The sequence below is a fragment of the Homalodisca vitripennis genome, chromosome 1 (genome assembly GCF_021130785.1).
Source record: "Homalodisca vitripennis isolate AUS2020 chromosome 1, UT_GWSS_2.1, whole genome shotgun sequence".
NCBI lineage: Eukaryota > Metazoa > Arthropoda > Insecta > Hemiptera > Cicadellidae > Homalodisca > Homalodisca vitripennis.
In genome coordinates, this window is record NC_060207.1 from 20,594,876 (window position 1) to 20,616,726 (window position 21,851).

The following is a 21,851-nucleotide window of genomic DNA, read 5'->3' on the forward strand; positions in this document are numbered from 1 at the left end:
GTAAAATTTTAGATACAGCTGCATGTTTTGGGAAAATGTTGGTTAACTGGACAAAATTGTTGGTTAACCAACTGCTAGACTTTTCCGGGTGTCTTATTGTGTAAGAATAAATCGTGATTGTTGAGAATATTTTACGGTTTGCAATCTGAGAAAATGTATATACTTTTAATAAGATGTAATTGTATTGTGTCTGTATTTGCCAATCCAAGATAATAATTATGAAATAGTTATCCTAATAGTACCATGACTTTCTCCCATTGTTACATATAGTATGTACAGTAAGTTTAATTTTTTGTTTAATTTGAAAACATACAATTAAACATATTATGAATCCAATGTATAAACGGTCATATAAAATGTTACATTTCGTAATGTATGTATGTAGTTGCCAAGACCTACAAATACAAGAATATTCCCTATATTAATCAATTAAACAATCGATTAAATTGAATAAAATGTTTTATACCATGAAACCCCTCGGAGATTTTGTATTTCCTCTCTGCAGATCACGCATATTTATTCTGGCATTTGATCCTATAATTAGAATCCTGATTCAAGTATGTATATATATATATTTACATACTTGTATATAAATATATATATATACCAAGCACACAGTCTCTATACACAAACATTCCTCACAGTTTGGGCGAAGAAGCAATACATAGTTTTTTAACCACTAGACCTAAGCAAGCCAGTCCCAGCACAAAATTTATAATGACATTACTTAATTTTATTTTAACTATGAACAACTTTAAATTTCAAGATAAAAATTACCTCCAAATTAATGGAACAGCTATGGGCACCAGGATGGCACCTGCGTATGCTAATCTATTTATGGCAAAATTAGAAGAAGATTTTTTGAATTCTCAATCCTACAAACCTCTTGTATGGTTGAGATTCATTGACGATATTTTTATGATTTGGAATAATAGCTTTGAAAATTTAAAAGAATTTTTGGAAAATCTAAACAAATTCTCGATTTTGAAATTTACCTGGAAATTTTCTAAAGAAATCATAACATTCTTGGATGTAGATGTTTTTATTAAATCTGGATTTCTCAAAACAAAAATTCATATTAAAGACAGTAACACAATGGATTATCTACATTTCAACAGCTGCCATCCTGTACATGTCAAAAAATCAGTACCAAAGGGTTTGTCAGTTAGGGCCAAAAAATTATGTACTGATAGTGCAGATTTTCAAAATTATCTAGAAAAACTTGGAAATGCATTTGTAAAAAGAAAATATCCTTCAAAATTTATAAATAATCAAATTAAACACTCTAATGTTAATAAAACCCAAAAGAATGATGACGTAAAATTTATAACAAAATATTTTCCTGGTTTATATAAAACAAACAATATTCTAAGAACGGCACACAAAATTCTGGAATCTTCACCAATTACTAAAAAACTTATTTTCAAAACCACCCAGGCTAGTGTTTCGTAGAAATACTAACCTAAAAAATCTTCTGGTACGGCCCAAATTGCCACCTACTGACATTCAAAATTCAGAAAAGAAGAAAAATTTTTAAGTGTCAACCCTGTAAAGACAAACGATGTAATACTTGCAAAATTATAAAATCGTCCAATTTTTTCACCAGTAGTAATACAAAGAAAACTTACCCTATTAGAGGAGAAATTAATTGCAAAAGTAAAAATGTAATTTACCAATTAACATGTAAAAATTGTGCAATGGATTATGTTGGATTGACAACAAATCCATTGCACATAAGAATGAATAATCATCGTTGTTCGTCTAAAAAACAGGATGAAAAATTGGTTTCACAACACGCATTAGGCCACCAACAAAATTTTGAACAATGTTATGCACTGACAGGTATTTGCAAAGTACCCGAAGATAGAAACAAAATTGACTTAGAAAATTTAGAACAGGCACATCAGTTAATATTAAAATCAAAAGTACCCTTTGGTCTGAATAAAAGATGAAATGATCAATTGTTTTTATTATATATTATTTTTTCTAGATTATTTTTCTAAATTCATTCTCTGTTCATGATATTATTTATTTCTCTTTGGTGTTACCACATGTTCAAAAATTCTTGTTTATTTATTTATGTCAGTTTTTATTTATTTACTTTTGTAAATTTTGTTGCTGTATGTTATTTTGTATTATACCTTTTTTGAAAACGGCAAAAAAGCCGAAATATTAAAGGAACTTTGTATCAAGAAGTTTAATAATTGATATAACAGAGCAATTCTGCTTTTATACACTCGAAGTGAATATATATATATATATATATATATATATATATATATATATATATATATATATATATATGTTTCATGGTATAAAACATTGTTTAAATTTACTCGAGTATAGGACCAAATTATTAGTTTAGCCTTAACGCAGTTATGTTCTTACTAGAAACTAAATTCTAAGAAAATTTATAATGCGATTTTGAATTACTAAAACGCAAATGTGTTTTTGAAAACATTCTAACGTTTTAAAACATATTTTAACGAGATACAAGTTGAAGTTATTTGCTTGCTTTGTTCATAATAAGTTATCACAATGTTAAAGCCCCAAAACACTAAAATATCCATATATTTGCATATATCATATTGTATAGTTTTGAAATTAAAAGGAAACTATCCGTTTTTTCTAACCATATTTGCCGTAGTTTTATTAGTGAACAGGATCGGTTAGGAGCTATAGAAATTTGAACGTAGTATAACACATTAAATATTACAAAAATTGATCGTTATTTTGTAATAACTCTGTGACGTTAAACCAATTATTTTTATGTCACGCTTATTTTTATGTGCATCAAATATAATATTAATTAATATATAAATGCAATAACAACTTTTTAAATATATTAAAACATGTTTCTGCTTTCCTGGCAACTACCTGGTTTATTGCCACAGAGAGTATAATTAAGACGATTAAGTAATCTGCTCCAAGATCTACATTAAGCAGTTCATTTTTTTTTTTTTTTTTTTTTTTTTTTTTTTTTGACAACTCACCAATATGCAGTGAGGTTCAAAATTAAGTGTTAGAGAGAGCTTCAAAGCTCTGACTTCACATTACAAAATAATAAATGCTCTTTTAGGACAATTATATGAAGATGTTAAAATGTCACAGCACCTAATTTATAACTTAATTATTTTTGTACGAATAGAAATAAAAATTAAACACTTATCCTGCCGTCCTTAACCTTAAATATACAAAACCATTCATGACTTTAAAGACTTTTTCAATCGGAAAGCCCAAAAAACGTCGTGCACAAAGATTGTGAACCTTCATCACGTCACTGTAAGAGCAAACGAATAGAAAGTATGATGTGAGCTGTAAAATAACTCAACTACTATTGGATTGCTGTAAGCTGATTTACTGGTGCACAGCGTTCCTCGTGGCTGTAAGATCTGCAAGATCTGCTTATTTCCACAACAGTGTAATACTGAGCGCAAATTGGCCTTAATGCAATTTTACACTTGCAGAATCCCTACTCTCGTCTTGTAATGAGTCAAGAAACTTTCAACTCCGTTTCCCTTACGTCTCTATAGATAGTTTTGGACATAAATTAAAAGTGTGTATTTCTTGTCAATATTATAATTTTTATATCGATAGTGGAATAACTTGTTTCTACATTACGGCGGTGTTATTTGTTATACTATTTAAACCTCACATATAGAAAGAAGCTCTCTTAATACTATGAACTACAATTATACATACTCAGGATGAATGGCACCTTCATGGTACAATATAGTTATATTAATTTTTATTATTCGTCTTTAAAATTCCATTTTACATTACATATACGACAAAACTTGAAAGTTTACTATAGTTTTAAAACCATTTAATTTAATTTGACATTACAAAAACGAATTTTTGTCACATATCTTCTAAGTACAGATGTCGCTCATATTTAAAGTCACGTGAAGAAAACCATTTCGTGGGTGGAAGGCTGGAGAGCAACTTGGATATTGAATATCACGTATTCAATAAACGTAAAACGATAACTTATTCATCTCTCTTGTTGCTTATAAATAACGTCTGATATTAAATATACTACTCTAGAATATTTCTTATCAATGAAACAAATGGTGTGATAGTTTATAACCGACCGTTACAATAGTAGTGTGACGTTTCTAAGAATAAATCAATTATTATTTTTTCCTCTTCAGTGAATTAATTATATAATGTGTCCAAATAGTCCCGGGATGACTAAATATTTCTGAAACGATTCAAAATAGAGCTGCAAAACTTGGTTCAGACTTGCTGTACTAAAAACCTAATGTAACACATACCCAGTGACCCAATACGTCTTACTTAGGAGCACGACCCACAAAAAGACAGAAGACATTTTTAAATGTAAGCATAAAGCAAATGTATATGCACATAAAATAAAAGATTGATATTAGTAGAGAACAATGCTGCAAACTTATTTCAAACGGACAACCCAGCCGGAAATTCCGGCCGTTAAACGATTCTTTATATACCCTTGTATATAAAGATTGGAGATTTTTTTTCTGTAACCTCCAAATTGTCAAAAAGTATTAGCTATAAAACTATTAATATAATTTAATAAGATTTTTTAAATAAAATTACAAAGTAAAAACATCGTTTTTTTATTGCGTCGACGTGATATGAAACTACACCGACGTAACTAAAACTCGGAAGTTCGACGGCCTGAACGTGAGTCTCTGGCGATGATTTCTTTTGTCTCTCTCTGCTTTTATGTTTTCCTGCAATATGCTTAGCTCCAAATCGGTTTCTTTTCAATACACTATTGTGAAATAATTTATTATAAAAAGGGCTATCGTTTAAAATATATCAGGTGTAATTTCAAAAAAGATATGAAAAATAGACACTAGATATAGAAACTGGCGCAGATGATCGATATTTTCGGAATTTATGACAGTTAACTGAAAAAGTGTACAATGCTTCCTATTTTCAGGTTCGATTCTTTAATTATAATGATTTTCCGCAGCTACATTAAGGAGACTGGCATACGATTCAGCTTTTTCAGTAATCATAGCGTATGCTGCCTTTATATGTAAAATACATTTCAACCGGATGGTTATGAATACATTTTAATTAATAAAGTTCTTAATCAAGTGATTTTATACTTTTTATATTGTTATCACCTAACTTTACTAGTTTCGCTTTATTGTTATAAAGTTAATTTAGCGTCTGTTGTAGGAACGTTATACCTGTAGGCAGCCGATGGTAAATAGCAGACAACTGACTGTCTGCTGGAATGAGTACATGACAACTGAATTGAGTACATTCTGAAATGTACTCGTAATTCGCGATGCTTTAATATTATGTGAAACGAGAAGCAATGTTGTAAAATTCACACTTCTCTTGACACGATAACTAGCGTGTTCTACAGCGCGGCGCGGCGTTGGTTACAAATGCGATCACTATATCTGTGAAGAGGACTTCGTGATGTAGAACTGGTGCACAATCATGTAAACTGATAACTGAGAATGACATTGGTATTAGTATTGACAAAGAGCTCTAAACGAATTTGCAGTTTTTCGTTAGTGAAATTGCAAAACATTTAACAACAAGAACGAACGAGTGGGTGTAAAATCCGTAACTACATAAGGTTACTTTTTTGTATCATATATAACTTAGTTTAAATTATTTTTGATTAAATTTAGGAGAACAACTATTTTCTTGACAATTTAAATTAAACGTATATATTGTTTAGCGAATAATTATATATATATTACTAGCTGTTTCCCGCGGTTTCACACACCTTTCGTCGGCTTTACCCGTGAATGAGCACTTGTGGTTCGAGTGAATTATATTTCTAACCCCGATGTAGAGTTTGCCTTGTTCCCACGAACAAGAAATCTGTAAAAAGCTATGTTTATAGCTATTGTACACGTGCATGCATTTTATTATAAAGCAATGTAACACTTTAGCTTTAAAGTTCAACCAGAAATTTATTTTAACGACAAATAAACATAATTTTGCGCCTCAGAATAGGGTTTGGCTATTTAATATACGTAACTGTTTCGTAATTGCAGTTTATAATTTGCAGGTGCTTTGAAATCTTTTGCAGCTGCCTAGTGACGTTACGTCAGTGGGCATAGCATATAAACCTTCTCTGGGGAAGAAATACATAAACATACCAAGTTTCATAATGATCGATCAAATATAGACTCGATCATAGTTTTCGAGTCTATCAATGTCATATATATAAACATCCTCTCATATCCTTGTTATATTGAAGCATCGACAAGAGCAGGTTGCAGGTGCCTTCAATTTGGCCAGATAATTTATATGGAAGAGCCGCTATATCCCTTTTTCAGTTTTCTGTAGACAAATAACGACGTAAAACAATGTCATGTATTATTCTACATTGGTTAAGGATTACTAAGAACCAGTCTTAGGCCGTTATCACTGAAACTATAACGTCTTATCGCTATAAAGATAACGGACTTGTAATCGGTCAGCCGGGCTTTGAACCAGTTTCTTTGAAATACTAAGAGTTTATATTTGATAGCGCTCTTAGTACTTATGATCAGCCTATCTTGAATTATATTTTGTTGTTTAATAAAATAATAGTTCTGGAGGAATGTTTTTCATTAGCAGGCCGTGGCAGCACCTTTGGTTTTTAACGGAATTTGAACTAAAACGCCTGTAAACAACGTAGTTTTGTAAAACAGACTTATTTGTTAAAGGAATTAATAGTTTTAAAATAGTAATAAAATTTGGAAAGTATATTATATTATCTAATTACTTAGTGTATATTGCTCACCTATTCGCGTTGACTGGGTATTCGTTATGGCGAATCAAGTATACTGTACTTCGCTCGGTAGAAAAAATTCAAAAGTTGTAGTAACACATTATTAAGACGGGAAAATCAAGAGTTACGAACATATAAGGGTACATATACCGAACATTTTTAGATTGGTCGTATGGGTAACCGTTATGGCAATGAAAAACATAGCACAAATAAATACATTTGTAAACAAACGGAGTAACATCATACGACATTTTAAGATGTGACATAACTCATGCAGTCTAACCACAAGCTAACCGCAAGATATGTAGAGAGAGATTTCATCTTTAGATTTTAAATTTTGCATGAACATAACATTCTACGTAGTGTATGTCCATCAAGAGCATTTAGCTGAGCGTAATTTTATTTTGGCTGTCTATGGAATGAAAATGTACTTTTTTATTCTTGTCTGTCTGTCTTTCTGTGTGGAGGATATGTCAAGAATGAAATGAGCTAAATATGATATTTTACATGTACCCTCAGAGAAGCATGGTACTCACTTCAGTGGTTTTGAGTACAGTTACCTCCTTTATATTATTAGTGATTTAGTTTTCTTTGAAACGAGTGCGTGGCGGAAAACTTGCTTGCTCGGCAGTCAATCTTCGAATAGCTTGAACAAATGGAGCCACAATATATATATATATATATATATATATATATATATATATATATATATATATATATATATATATGTATGTATGTATGTATATATATATATATATATATGGTGTTAAAAATGTTTGAAAAACGAAGCACTTGTAATGAAACTGAACCTTCCTTTCAAGATTACTGTAGAAGATGTTGCGATTTTTATGGAATACCTTTGCGCATTCAACGAGTAAATGTGATTACTTTGTGATTCGTGTCGCATTTCTAGAGAATACACTTCAGATATTAAAAGTTTTTTGTTACGATTAAAAAGAAATTGAAACGTATTTGTTCTTCTACTAGATGTAGAGACGGAATTAAAGTTTCTATGGAAGGACATTTTTCGATTTTGAATTAGATCAAAACAAACTGTATAATTCCTTGTTATCTTAAGAATGTTTATAAAATTCCGGAAACACAAATGTGAGGTGGTTCAGGACAGAGATGTCCTCAGCCCAGAACAAGAGGCAAGAACAATTTTCGAACCGAGATATACAGAACGACAGCTTTTGAACGCTTGAGTCTCAAGTTGGTGTCAGACTAATCAATAGGCTTCCTGATGGTATCAAACAACTCAACGATAAAAAAAAATTGAAGATCAAAGTCAAGGAAGTGTCACAGGCGTTTTATTCTGGTGATGAATTCATAATGAGCCACTGGTATGAAAATTCTTAAAATGTTTGGGAACATTGAGCAACAATGAAACCACCGATTCTTATATATGGCAAGAATTGTTCGTTTATATATATATATATATATATATATATATATATATATATATATATAAATTGTTATGTTTATATATATTATATTTTAAATTTTATATTATTTAAATTGTGCCTAATTTTATTCTGTCGACGCATGCAATGCTATGTTTAATTGTCTCTTTGCTAAAAAAGCTTATTTTAATTATTTGTATTACTCTTTTTACGGAAACCTATTTAGTTATATAAAATAGCAGTTACAATGTTTAAAAGTCTGATTTTTAAATCATTATGTTTCACTGAAAGCTCTTTATATTAGATGTATTTAAGGTACGGACCCCACTATTTCCAACGTTCCTTTGCCATACTTGGACATAAATCTCATACTTCTATCTAATGATTAAGATTTTATACTTAATTTCATGTACGCCATTACATTATAAAATTTAAATTGCAAATGTATTGTTTAAAGGATACAAGGACATGGGTAAGTAAACATTTTATTATAAGTTAAAGACTCATAATTTTTTATTACTTTCAAACTCTTTTACTTTCGGAGGAAACATCTTTTAAGGATGGAAAATAATTGAAGATGTTACAAATAACATAGGAATTACATGTACTATACAAATTAGTCTATTTATCATAGCAGGATAAATTGTTTCCACTATGTTAATATCAGCTGAATACAATTTCAAGGTATATTGTCTCTGAAAGGTTATCGTAATCAATGTACTTTCTTGGAATAGATTTTTTAAAAGATAAATTGTTTGGCCTTCAACGTTAACACGGTATTTGCATTAAGTCGTCAAAAACGAGAATATGACATTTAGCTTAATTTAATATTCATTAGTTATAGCTCGGGAAATTACTTTCAAGGCGCTTCTTAGTTTCTTGGTAAAATTTAATATTGTAGTTTTTTTCGGGGGATTGGAATCAATCATGTTTATTCATGTATTCTCTTAACAATTTGCATTCTAATTAGGGGCGTTTATAGTAGAATAAAACAAATATTGCACAGTTTTTATGTTTCCCTTATGTTCATTTCCATTGTTCCGATTTATGGTGGTCACGAAATGCATAAATCATTTTTATAGCATTATTCGTTTAAAATGCCTACTCTAATAGCTTGTTATCTAGTTGGAAATCTTTGGCACGCAACTTGAATGTTTTTATTATTATTATTTCACTTTTATTATACTGTGTAATAGCTAAGGTTAAAGTTTTCCATATATACCGAGATTCGCCATCTTAAAACTTTTTACTACATGGAAGAGTCCAGTATTGTTCTCCAAGGCTACTATAAGTAGTAATTTTGCTCCAAGTTTAGATTAAGTTAATTAAACTTACGGTAGTTCATTCGGTAGTGTAGCTGGAATGTTATTTTATTAGTGTTTTTAAAACTCTGTACGGCTGCTTTCTTAAAACCTCACAAGATATTGAACACCATAACCTTAGAATTTTGTTTATTTGAATTTTTTGAATGAATGAGATACAACTATCACCTTTTAAATATTTTAACGGTTACCCTAATAAAAACCGAAAGATAAGGAATAATAACAGTTTTTAAAATAGCTTAGTATTTATAAAATTGAGATTTATACTCGATAACAAAGATCAGATTTTGAGATAAAAGGTTTCTACAAATGCGAAAGGCTGCCATAAAATTTCTTATCGAATTAATATAGCTGGCGAACATGTCAAAGTGTAGTGTGTGTAACAAGTTTGGACTGAATAAAGTTTGGAAATTGTTGTACTTAAAATAAAACACACAGTTTTCTGTAGGATTAAACTTTACGTGACGCATAGGTATCAATGTAACGAGGCAGTAACAGGTGACGGCAGGTTGTGTAACCCCCCCCCCCCCCCACCACCCTGTTGTCGTATCAGCATGGACGATAGGAACTAGCAATATAATTGTTTATTTAACAGATTATCGCTTGTATGTTTGTTATTAAATGTCCTTTCTATTAACACTTTCCGATGGTTTATCTATCACGATTTTATTTCATTGTTAACAGTAGCGTAGTTAGGAAATTATTTCAGAGGGGGTGATTCACAGGGTGGCTGAAGTATAAAATATCCTCCAAAAATAGAGGCTCAGAAATATTTCCATTAGAGATTTTTAAGCTTTAAGACCTCAGAAATGTGTTCCAGCTTAAAAAAAACACTAGTCGTCAATTTTAATGTATTTCTTTCAAAATTTCGGAGAAGGTTTCAGCCACCCGACCACCCCCCCCCCCACACCATTATATACGCCCATGCCTGGTAATGTATAAAACTTTTTCTTTTTCACAATGTAGGTCAGGATAGGGATATTTATTCCGTTTATTAAACTAATTACCAGTCAGTTCTTCAGGTATATCATATGACTGAATTTGAAGTTCGCACATCTTATTAGATTAACACCAGAATTTTTATAGTTTTATTTTCTCTTATAATTTAGAATTGTTTGCTCTATGATTTTATTTTTTGTTGTAAAACAATATTATATTCATGTTGTCATGTTGTTCAATTCCTTAATAAGTTCAATCTGGTGTTCTGGTTTCAACACACACGTATGTTTACATTTCTTCACTATATTTATGAATTTTTTAACGATTACTATATAGACGCTTTGTTGAAATTTGTTGGATTGTTTCATACAATAAAAATCTTTAAGGTGACAGCCATTCGCATCCATCCACTACGTTAAACTCGATCATTCTTGGCTGAGCGTTAGCGAAGCCTATCATTCTGGGGGAGAAAAAATGTTAAGTCTGTCTGTCCCGCATGATATTTCCAAATCGAGCTGACCTATATACTTGAAATTATGCATGAAGCTTCATTTCTATATGGGAACAGTGAGTTCGATTATGGTGCACGTCACTCCGAGGGATTTAGCTGAGGGTTAGTGAACATTTTAATAGTACTCTTATTTGTAACCATGGTCGGAACTAGAGAATCATAGAATAAACAAACTTGTAAAAAGATTTCAAGGCACGTTTTTGCGATATTTGTTCAATTGGCTTATAAGACTTTCGTTTTACACTCTATCAGAGCCTTCGATATTCTGTTGTATCAAATTATATATAAAGTATATAAAGAAGGTAAAGTTCGATGATAGTGCAGCACCGGTACTTGGCTAGGCGTTAGCATAGCCTGTTTATAACTCGGAGTATCTCTCGAAACTAATTTAAGCCGTGAATCTGAAATTTAGTTTATTTTATGATGGACGTATTCCTGTATGGCATTTGGCCGAGCCATAACCATTTTATTTGTAGATTTACAATTTATAATTTTGCGTTAAACTTCATTTATACATAGACAAGAATAGGTTTGATGAAGGTCCATGTCTATCCATGGAATTTGACAACGGCTCACTGAAATCTTACATTCAGTGGGCTGCCAGATTTTCTTTTCTGCCTGCCTGTGGCTACAGAAAAATGTCCTTTTCCTGATTGCCTGTCTGTCCACAAGGACATCTTGCGAATGAAATGAGTTATAGACTTGACATTTTGTACGCAATGTCAGCAAAGCTTGCTACGCAACATGAGCGTAGCGTCTTCCTACCTTTTGAACCAAAGCCATTCTTTCAGTTATAAAATATATGAAACAAATTTTACTTTTGCTCCTTTTTACATATTTTGTCTTTAATTGAATGTATTTTTTTAGTTATAAATCAAAATTTCTTCATTTCTACTGGACCTATTTAAAAATGATTAGTTAGTTATATATCTGCAATTAAGTATTGAAAAGAAAAAGTAAATGGTTTTAAAATTATTGTAAAACTAAAACTGAAATACAATAAAAAACAGCAACAAATATAATAAATTATTACCATCATCTCGAACTGATTGCTCCCGAACCTAGAACAATTGTATTTAATACCCCATGAACAGGTTTGTAACTACTATTAAATCAATTAAACGTTTCATAATGTCGGCCGCTTATATCAATACAGATTTCTCGATTATTTCACCGCATAGAATGTACCAGAAGGCAATAAATGAACAAAACAGCCATTAAAGAGTTGCCATTTCAACATTTTTGTATAAATTAGGCCCAGAATTATTACTTTATCTTCAATTTTATATTTTAAAATAACAGCAACAAATGAAATCCATCTTTCTTCCGACCGACACAAGGAATGTTTAAATTAAAATTTGTTGCTAGAATCAAACAAAAATATTTTGCATTTTTTTCGATAAGGAAAACAACTTGATTTGTTAACACTTTGATATAATACTATTTCAATGGCAGGTGTGTATTATAATATACAATATTTACTGTTCTCTCCACACTTCGTATTAATTGAACAGATTCTGTCTGAACATATTAATTTGAATAATGATCAATTCACGTACTCCGCTGGAATTCGAACCCTGAATACCACTTGTCTGCTGAGAATTATACTGGACAACAAATTAGCAATGATTTTTAGCCTTTTAAACTAATTAAATAACTATTTCAAAAATTCGTTTAACTGAGTCTTTTTATAAGATTCTAAACTTTATCATAGTATAACTTTGTCCATCCAATTTTGTTCGACTTTCATTCGTATATGGGTCTTAAGTTCGTAGGGCAAATGATAATTTTATTGTTAGTCTATTGTGATTACTTTATGGTAGTTATTGTAAGTTTTTTTTATATCGATCCTATTCTAAAAGCTGCTTAATTCATGTTTTCTTAATATACCCCGGTCTGTAAACAATTTAATTTATGCCCAACACAATTCCTAGAAGCCTTTTAAAGGACGGATATATGTTTTCATGACTGGACAATCACTTAAAGCTCATCCAGGGTAATTAATTGTCGAGCACTAGTGACGCTCGACCCACCAGCACTACAGCAGAGTTTTAATTAAACTCGTAAACAGATGCGCCACTCGGCTGTTCTGTCTCCCCTGAGGGAGGAAGTTCTATTTCATTGATGAGAGCTGGTGAGGACAAACGATTGTGCAAGGACAGGGTCTGATCGCGGCGGCCGGGACACGCGAGAGGAGATGAATGCATGGATGGACCTGCGCGTGGGGTCTGCGCAACTCGCCCCCTCCAATCACATGGTTTCGCGCCCAAATCCCATAAAACCCTCAGTCGCTGTGTACATATGACCGCGGACGCGCGAGTGAGTTGCTCCTCTTGTGCTGTGTTTGGCTGTTTCGCTAATAAAATGTGACATTACTTAAATTATTTCTCTTTTCACAAGTAAGCCTATTCGACATTAAATTGCGTTGCAACTGCCAATTAATGTAAAATGAAAAACTAAGATCGTACATAGAACATTTACATTAGTATATTTTGTTTGGGTAGAATATTGTCTCTTCTCTGTTTCTACTTGTAGCTCGTGGATTAACAATTCCAACATATTTGATAGAAGCAAATGTTATCCCTTATGTTTTTGTTATTAAACTAATAAAACATAAACGTGAAATACTACATCTATTAAAACGTTCTTTGAATCAGAATATAGTCGAGTGATTGTCACGACCACGCGTCAGTACATACGATTATTTGATCTGTCGTAATTGAATTACATATTTTACTTGTCTGTTTTTGACTTGCAACAAGATTCACTATCATGTGCAGCAATATGAAACTAAAATATAATTAATGCATGTTTTTTGACAATACAAAATTTCTCAGTGGGGAATAAGTACGAATTAGATTACTCTAATGTATTTATTTATTCATTGTTTTTCGTTTATCTAATTAAATTGATCTAATATGATACTAAAATGTATTGAATCTTAGTTTGTCTCAGCAGTCATTCTGCTATGCACGATTCTCAATCGTTAATGTTGTTATTCATTGAATACGTAAACAATAATTTAGGATGTTGTCGATACCGAATGAACAGGACAAGTAATGTATTGAAGAACTCGCAAAATATTACTTAAGAAGTCAGGAAGCTATTTTATTTAAATTTGTAATTGATGAAGATTTATTATAGTTACTTTTTTAATTGATAAAAATGTAATACAATATACATAATTTGGTAGTACTTTTATTCATTCACACAGGTTTAATGGTATTTATATTCGAGCATGAAGCGTTAAAAATGAAAAGAATAAATTTAGTCTGAATAAATATCTCTGCAACGTGTTGTTTGAATTTCAATTGACATTTCGTGTTATTCAAACACTTGAGTCAGCGCGTTCGCGTTTAAATCAACTCGCCCAGAATTTATCGAAGCAAATTTGTTTCGTTGCCAGAAATAACGTTTATCTTAAAGAGACAACGTGCTATAAAAATGTATAGATAGTTCAATTATTTAACATGTTAACAGATGTCCGAAAAATACATTTAGCTTTTACTAAATCTCTAATAAAACCTAGCAGTTACCCATGGCTTTAGGCGTAATTTTCAAAATCGAAGTACTTAGATTATTTAGTGAAAGCAGTCATGATGTAATGTGATGGAGGCCTATGATATTGTAACAATATAAGTACATAACTTATAACATATATCGTCGGTAAAGAAGGTGTATGCATACATAAGCTTAAAAAGTTCGAAAGCATATAGACCCCTACTTCCGTTGATTGTGTTTTCTTTAAGCTACAGCAAAAACGTCATCCACAATGTCAAGAAAGCCAACCAGTTTCAAGTACCATATGTGCATGTGCAAACATTCACAGCTTTGTTCATTAATGTGGGTTTTATAACAGTATTTAAGTAGTAATTCCAATGAATTAGATGGTTTAAATTAATCACTGGTTCGATATGTATTAAAAATTAAATAATAACTTTTTCGTTGGAATAAGCGTTACAGTAATGATCAAGCACTGTATATTTAATATATTCTAAAATTTAAATGTAAATAAATGTTATTTCCTATTTGGTGAACCTCAGCTAAAAGTGCAAAATTGTTGTTTGTGTTAATTAATTTTAAATTACATTTTGTAAATATAATTATTCTCCCGATTCTCAAAAATATGAATTTTCGCATTATGCATCTTTTCTCTAATTTCTGTGATTAAAATATTGATGTATCATACGTCAGAACTTGCCCTAGTTCGTGTCGAAGCCGACAGTGAAAACCGCATCAAAATCCGTTTAGGAGTTTTGAAAATACCGATGCCCAAACAGACCAACACTAAGAGCGAATTTAATTTATACTACGTATATTGATATTTTTAAATTTTTTGTTCAAAATATAAATAAATTACGACGTAAATTTAAAGTAAGACTTGAGTGAAGTAAATCCCAGCTTCGCGGTTTGTTTATTCTCAGTCAGAAACTTACTCAAACCCTTTACGACCCTTCTATTCATAAATTATGTTGTGGCTTGTCCAGAAAGAGTCAGGAATGTATTCACCGGCGACTTATTTTTTGCCACGCATCCCTGTACGTTCGCATAGACTGTAGCTTCTAATTTAATAGTTTAATACCCGTTAGTTTATCTTTAATATAACTTTCTGAATTATTTGACGTCGGTTAAGAATTCAGAACCTATTTTCTGGCACCTACTGTTAAATTTCCATATTTAAATTACGCGAAACATAAGATGAATTCTTATGAATAACGTTATATTAAAATATATTTTACGCATTTATTAGTTCTCTATCGCACTGTTTAGGTGAGACATTTTCAGGATTTACGTGACGTAACATTGAAGTGTACAATAAATTGTGTAACGGATAAATTGTAACCTTCACAACGTTGGAAAACAAACCACCTACTTATAACATTTCTGCACCATTAATAGAAGGGTTCTATAAAAACACAAATTTCCTTGCATTTTAAATGCATTAAACAAAATTTAAAGACATTCATAATTCGGACTTAACTTAGCTCTACGCTCAGCGTGTGGTATCACATTCACAAAAATAATGACAATTTTAGATTTTGTATACATTTCTAAATTCGTATTCCAACCCTTGTTGTTGGTAATATAAGTAGTAAACATTTACTAAGGCTGGCATTATCCTTTTAGGAAGTACATCGTACTAATTTTTCACTTTCGTTATATGCCGCACAACATATTTGTTTACTTATATTAAAAGTTATTATTTACTATTATTTTGATCAAATGTGTGCTCAACACCAACGATCATAATTACAAAAATAGAAACAAGTAGTGATATTTCCATACTGTAAATTCCGATAATAGTTTTTACACATTTCGACTTTTCTATTTTTCACATTCACTGTTCCAGATTGGCTTTGGTCAAATAAGGTCCTTTTGAGGCTGCAACCACAAAAATCAATTGTAATGTTCCTTTTGTCAATAGAGACAAGGTAGGAGTAGAAACAGTCTTTCTATATTTCCTGCGGCCAGACAGCCACACAATCATACAAAAAAAGTTGACACTAAATGACACATCATAGACCTCATTTTTATAAAATTGAAGTTTCATTCAAAATTTATATGATGTATGTGAAATCTCCCTCTACATGTATTGCTACATGATACACTAATATTCTTGTTCATTATTACATCGTATGAGAGTACATATGTTCAAATAGTAAGAATCTATACAACAAGTAACTATAAAATATGTTAAAGTAGTTAGGCCACATGTGTTAATAAGTCACACGTTTGAAGCTCTTATGAGCGTATTGATTTTGTTTACAAATTTATTTATTCTGCTATTTCTGCCTATAAGAACAATATAAAATATTCATTAACGCTTAGCTGCATTGCATTGAGTGACATGCACCATCATCTAACTCAGTGTTCCTCATATAGAAATGAAACCTCATACACAATTTCAAGTCTATAGTGCAGTAAATTTTTGAGATATTGTGTGGCCAGGCAGACATAAAAAAGAAATACTTATTTTCCAGCCCCACGAAAGGTCAGATTCTTAAAAGCTCGGCCATTAATCTTTCAAAATTATAAATTGTAGCTTAATCTTTTAGGCCATAATCGTGTGAATTTATGAAAAAACGTAATATGCAGGTGCTTTTTTTTCTCTTGGTCTATGTGGGAAGTTTCGCTCAAGCTCTGTCAATAATTATTGCAGAATATAATTGGTATGAAATTTTTACTACTTAATTTCGACATTCTGAGTGTTCTATCGCATTTTTCAGTAAAAGTAGATTTACTGTTTAATAATGTAAATATGTATATGTAGACCTTATATGTGTCAACACTTATTATTTCACACCATCTTATCAGTTATAAAGTCTCTACGTATAAGGATGAATTATGACCTAATTCTCTGTACCAGATTCCAAAGTTGCGACAGCGTCCTGTAGATAGAGGTGTCTGTTTAAAAGTCAAGAGTCGGAAGCTGGAGCCGAAGCATTTCTAAAAAGAAAGAATGGGTCTTCAAACTCGATACATCTTCCTCAACTTTACTATCTTTAACACCTTGCCAACATTTGTCGAGGCGACGAAGTACCTTGAAGTGTCAGAGCAATGTCTCTGCTGCGATCCCAGCGGAACACGAGTTGAGAAGGAACCTTATCTTAAAAACAGATTAAGGGTTGAAACCCATCGACGTTAGTTCCATTCCAATTCTTTTGTTACTTATCTGTAAACTTTTTCTAGAATCTCTTTCATTATTTTGTTAAGTATGGAATCCGAAAAGTCATTAAGTCGTTTATTTTAATAATCAAAAACAACGACAATACTTTATTCGTTACTTCTTTAAAATAACAAATGTTAATATTCATGAGATGGTTACTTGGTTGATTTGTGAAATTTTAATGTTTATGCTAAATTGACTATGATTATACCCAAAACTCTAATCTACAAAATAATAATTTTTTATTTTATTTGTGTTTTATAAATTAAAAATGTAATTGTAATGGATTTACCATTACTAATAAATAAATATAATTAAAATATAAACAAGAGGTCTTGGGTTAAATTTCTGTAGGGCATCAAGAATTTGTCAGAGTTTGCAATGTTTTCCCTTAAAACGCTGGTCAATATGAAATTGCCGTTGACGTTTAAAAATCCTCCCCCGTCAGACAAAAAAATAACAATTTAAATAAAGTTTTAAGTGTTTTATAGCAGTTTGGAGTCATTGGAGACACTGAGAAAAATATTGAACGTTACAGATCAATAAATGGATCTGGGATAACTCTGGGATCAAAGCCGTTTCCACCGGAATAAACTATCTTTTCTTGTTAAATAACGTACAGTTTTTAATTACGCACGATATTTCACAGTCTAGTAATTTTTAATGCTTGACTAGGGTGTGTCCGTAGCATTCTGGTACCGGACTATGCCCTCTAATTAAATAATTTAAAGATTTTAAACATGATAACTTAATGATTGCATTTACGTAAGCAGTGGTAACCTAATATTTACTGATGGTTGTACAACGAATTTATTGATAAGTTATTTCTTGTGTTTATTTAATGGTTTGGTAATTGATTATTTACTTTGATTATTTACTAACATGCCTTTCTAACTTTAGGCCCATCTTATATCGTAACAAGACTACACAAGGCATTACATTCACCAACGACTTTTTTTATACTAAAAAAATTTATAGATTTTCATGCAATATACTAAACATTACAAATGTTGATGAAAATAAAATAGCAAATTTATTCAACGCATTAGTTTTATTATTAGCTTATTAGAGTTTATCATCACAAGGTGTACTAAACAATGTTAAGGGGTATCACTTTATTATTTTGTAGTGCGATAGTAGAGAACTAGTTTGCCCTGTCTAAGTAACTAAACTACCTAGGTTTTCGTGATATTGATAGAGAAATTGCCTCTAAAATGAAGTTGATTTTAAGGCACTGTAGAGGTTAAAATAAGAGGGTACCGAGATAATTCAAAACAAACTCTTACGATTGTTCCCTATGATTTACAGGCACATTCTATCTTAGGGGACCTTCCTTTATCTTAGATGACATTCCTCTATGATAGGGGACATTCCTTATCTTATGGGCCATTCCTCTATCTTATAAGATATTCCTCTATCTTATGGGACATTGCTTATCTTAAGGGACTTTTCTCTATCTTATGGGACATTCTTTATCTTAAGGGACTTTTCTCTATTTTATGGACCATTACTCTTTTTTAAGGGACATTACTCTATCTTTAAGGGACGTTGCTCTATCTTTGAGTAGGGAATATCCCTCTATCGAATTAAAGACAAACTAGGCTGTGTGCTTTTATAGTGAAACTTGACCCACGACTCCCGGCTTAACAAATTGTATTAACTGTGCAGTTCTAAAGGTGTATATGTAACTATGACTAAACTATTGCGTATGTGTCTTTGTAATTCTAATCTCTCGTTTCATCATTTGGCAACTTCAACAATTCTTGGACTTCCCAATGGTTGGAAATTTGACAAAGAGTTCTCGGACTAATTTTCTATGTACTTGGCAAACCCGATGTTTTTGCCGGAACACAGCCGCGTGCCTGAACAAAGTTGTCTCCTTGTCGCGCTAATTTTAAACGGCCTGATGTGGACGGTTCCGGGAAGTCCATTAAAACCTCTAACCAGACGGGACTGTGCGGTCTGTGACGTAGAGCCGCGATCACATGGGCAGTCATAATTATAGTCTTCATGTGACATGTGGGCTGGGCCGCTACGTGTCGACTACATGCATGTCCACACGTATGTGTCATTTCGCGTAAAGCCTGTCTACGTCACATGTACTACTGAGTGTATCCCGCGGATATTTCTGGCCTCCGTCCTCAGAGAAGTGAACTGTTTTCTTTCCACTTAGTCGGGAAAATAATACAAAACTTTAAGGTTACGTACTTTTTCACTAGCCCTATGGTTTCCCAATTAGTGCAGGTTAATCCTAACATTCATTTGATAATCCACCAGAATTGACGGAGTACCAGAAAGTTTTAGAGCAACTGCTCTCCTTGTACGATATATTCTTTACATTTATTTCGAAAACGATAGAAACTCCTGATTTTTTCATCTGAGTATACACGTTCCAACGTCATACACAATACCGGTGATAATATTCGGTGACGCATGGTGACGGGTAAAAAAACTTACGTACATAAGTTTTAGGTAGACCTCCAAGGCTTGCGAGCCTTTTCAGATGATGCAAAAGGCGTAATACAATTATAGCTTACTTAAACAGTATTTAATTGATACTTGAAGTTTTCTTAATATTTTTTTTATTTTATATAAATATAATTTTAAAATCCTAATTCATAAAAATCCAGATAATTGCTTTTAACCATAATTTACATACAAACTATACACAATTCACAGTAGTGCCTCCAGCCGTTTTTGTGTCGGCCAGATTGAAACTTTAGAAAATTATTACTTAAAAGTCGTAAATTTCTTTATGGGGTGATCAATGACGTTTTCTACTAAACCTGTCTTCAAGTGGTTGTTCACTACAATATTAAAAAACAGCAATACGAAAAAAATGAACCGCACTGTGTTAGATAAACAGATTCCGACGATCTGACAAATTGTGAACTGGTTATGGCAGAACATTCCTACGAATTTTACTTTTAACACTTATTTCGCATTAAATATTTAAACAGAACCACTCATACATTACTATGGATACGATGTGTTATACAATTATTTTACCCACAATTAATTGTAATTTAAACTAGAATATTCATTAGTACGTGGTTTCATCACGTTTTTGTGACAGTTAACCGTATGTAGTTATAGAAGGCTCGAAAAGTACGCATAAAATTTAGTAACACTGAAATTTGTAATTATACCTGTTACAAAATCTTTTTTCTTCTATGGAATTGGCTTTTTACAATCATTTACAACTAAAAGTCTGAAATCATTTATAAAATAATCCTTTTATTTTTTTAATCTCCATATTTATTTTTACTTCATTACCACAGCTACATATTGCAAATTGCCACAGATTGACTTGTGACCTTTACAATCTCAGTTACGCACTGGAAGGCAAATAGGAATGTATAAGGGCGGGTGTGATGCTGCCTTGTTAGTGGCCAAGATCGATTGTCTCCTTTGTCTTTAATTAGTAGTCCAATTACCAGATGAATTATTCTTGATCAATATCTACGCTGCAATCTTAACTACTATTTTTCTTCAATTTTTAATTAATTTTATAAAATTGTTATAAATATATTATAATAATATAAATTGTTATAATGTAATTCTTTTACAGTTATGTTTGACGCTATTGTATGCTACGATAGTACAAAGACAGTGATTTTAATTGATGGAATAATCCCTTCTATCGATGAGTTAAAAACGATATAGGCATTTCAAGCCATACTAACTTTTTGGTATTGTAAAATCAATTTTTATAGTCCAAAATCATCCCTTCACCACCCAAAACTGAGGTGGACGTATTTAAAAAGGTCTGTGACATCCAAGATTGGTCCGGTGACGTAGGAGACACGTATACACCTTTATATAGCAAGGTTACACAAATGTGTCATCAATCAAGTTTGTTGTGATTCCAAACTTATGCGTGTCACAACCCTATGGTATAGTTGGTCTATTTTAACCTAGATTGTAGTTGTGTGTTAGAGTGGTTATTTACCTGAGAAAGAGATCAGTTTGCAGATCTCGAAACGTTGTTACTGATTTTTTATCACTGGAAGATGGCATACAGGGTGATTCATGAAGTTCTCCCCCACTTCTACAGCACATATGTACTAGTAAAAAATAATGAAAAAATGTTATATAAACATAGGTCCGAAAACGCTTCGTTAGCAAGTTACAGCTAGCGAAAGATTTCGCCTGAATTCCTGGGTAAAGAGTAAAATAAAGCCATACTGAACTTTTGGAAAGGTTAATTAAGTAAGAAATATCGTGGATTCTTATGTATTTTTACCTGATAAAAGCTAATAAAATAGGTTTCAGG

General features: G+C 31.7%; 1 protein-coding gene across 9 annotated transcripts in view; it reads left to right on the forward strand.

Moving 5' to 3' along the window:
- LOC124357879 (cAMP-specific 3',5'-cyclic phosphodiesterase) overlaps positions 1-21,851 on the forward strand; it is an 809,095-nt gene that overhangs the window by 563,550 nt on the left and 223,694 nt on the right. The window contains exon 1 of one of the 9 annotated variants that reach the window (XM_046810035.1): positions 12,967-13,351. The exons of 7 other annotated variants lie outside the window; for them this stretch is intronic. The gene's annotated coding sequence lies outside the window, so the exon portion shown is untranslated. Of the gene's footprint in view, positions 1-12,966; positions 13,352-21,851 lie in introns of those variants that run through there. One more of the 9 variants, XM_046810028.1, reaches the window with a different exon arrangement.